Raw genomic sequence first — 1,647 nt, forward strand, 5'->3', positions numbered from 1 at the left:
TAGGTTAGTTCGGTGGTAACGCGCTGAAAAAAAAAACTAGTCTCCCACCTACGGATTTCAAAGCATGGCCTTTGACATTGACTATAAGGAACTAAATAGCATAACAAAATAACCGATTTATCTACTGCCAGTAATTGAGGAAATCGTTCGGAAAGTAAATTGACAAAATGCATGACGGTCCTAGATCTCATTTCCGAATTTTTATTTACACTCTTTTGCAAAAAACTCGAAGCAACAAGAAGGACATTTGTAATCGTGACAAAATTTGGTATGCAAAAATATCCTGATCGAACATGCAATTTGTCAAAGTTTTAAGGCAAATGAACAGGAATTGCGATCACAGCGCGCAATTCGCAAAGTATAAAACCAGTAACACATGCGGAAAATTGGTCTTTAAAATTTCGCTCGGAATAGTGCCGACTAGGAGTATCGGGGCTGTGCCCTCATGGTGATAATGATACTTGAATACAGTTAATTAAAATTATTAAAATTGCTCCATGTTGAGATATAGAATTGTCGGAGTAAAACAAAGACTATTTGGATAAATTTTTTCGTCTCTATTTCTAGAGGTAAAGGCGTTTAGATGAAACAATAACAAAAAGAAAAATTCTGGCAGAAATGCAATTCGTCTGAGAATCGAGGACAGGAATTAAAAATGGGCTAGCTTACAGAGTTAGGTACAAAATTTTATCTAAATAACCATAAACCGATAATTTACTGCACTGTGCATAAAATTCTTTCTCAAAGGTAACATTAAGATAGATCGGGAATGCATATTTTTAGTTTTTAAGTTTTACTAAAGGTTTCTCGTCTTGTAAAGCAAATTCTTCTTACTTATAATTTTTGACACACTGAGAAACATATTCAGAATTAAAAACACTCGTATGGAAATAACGAGAATCACTGGCCCGGGGGGGGTATCGAACCCACGACCTTCACCTTATTAACACGACGCTCTAACCACCTGAGCTAACGGGCCAGGACTTCTTCTGATAGACTGAGAAATATATTCACAAACAAAAAAGCTCGCAGAAAGAAAATGAAAGCCACAGGCCCGTAGGGGGATTGAACCCACAACCTTCGCGTTATTAGCACGACGCTCTAACCAACTGAGCTAACGGGCCACTGCTTCTTTTGATAGACTGAGAAATATATTCACAAACAAAAAAGTTCGCAGAAAGAAAATGAAAGCCACTGGCCCGTGAAGGGATTGAACCCACGATCTTCGCGTTATTAGCACGACGCTCTCCCCAACTGAGCTAACGGGCCAACAGCAAACCTAAAGCAAATTCAGATCTTATTTATGTTCTTCTAAGGGAAATCTTTTGTGTAGAAGAGTGGTTAGGTTATGAATGGGTTAAATTTTATTTCTGTAATCTGGAAGACAAGTATTTATTCATTTACTTTTTTGTATTTTATTTATGCGAGTTAAAAACTATTACCCTTAACACAAAACCATAAATACTCAAAGTCTATTTTTAACTAATAAAAGATGTCAAAAGTTCAAAAGTAGTTTTCTGACTTTCGTTAAATATTTCATAAATTAAAGTACCACTTATATCATACCCTATTAATTAATTATAGTGCGGCAACAATTTCTGTTTAAGTACGGTAATATACGTAAATGTAAAAAAATTTGCGAAATGC

General features: G+C 35.6%; 2 non-coding genes across 2 annotated transcripts; both read right to left on the bottom strand.

Moving 5' to 3' along the window:
- Positions 1–1,050: 1,050 nt before the first annotated feature.
- Positions 1,051–1,124, bottom strand: TRNAI-AAU (transfer RNA isoleucine (anticodon AAU)). Its single transcript has one exon. It is a non-coding gene; the product is annotated as a tRNA-Ile (tRNA).
- Positions 1,125–1,195: 71 nt separating this feature from the next.
- Positions 1,196–1,269, bottom strand: TRNAI-AAU (transfer RNA isoleucine (anticodon AAU)). The gene has a single exon. It is a non-coding gene; the product is annotated as a tRNA-Ile (tRNA).
- Between the last annotated feature and the right edge of the window lie 378 nt (positions 1,270–1,647).

This window comes from Stegodyphus dumicola, chromosome 3, assembly GCF_044657685.1.
Source record: "Stegodyphus dumicola isolate Sdum_Otavi_A_Nest chromosome 3, ASM4465768v1".
Classification (NCBI taxonomy): Eukaryota; Metazoa; Arthropoda; class Arachnida; order Araneae; family Eresidae; genus Stegodyphus; species Stegodyphus dumicola.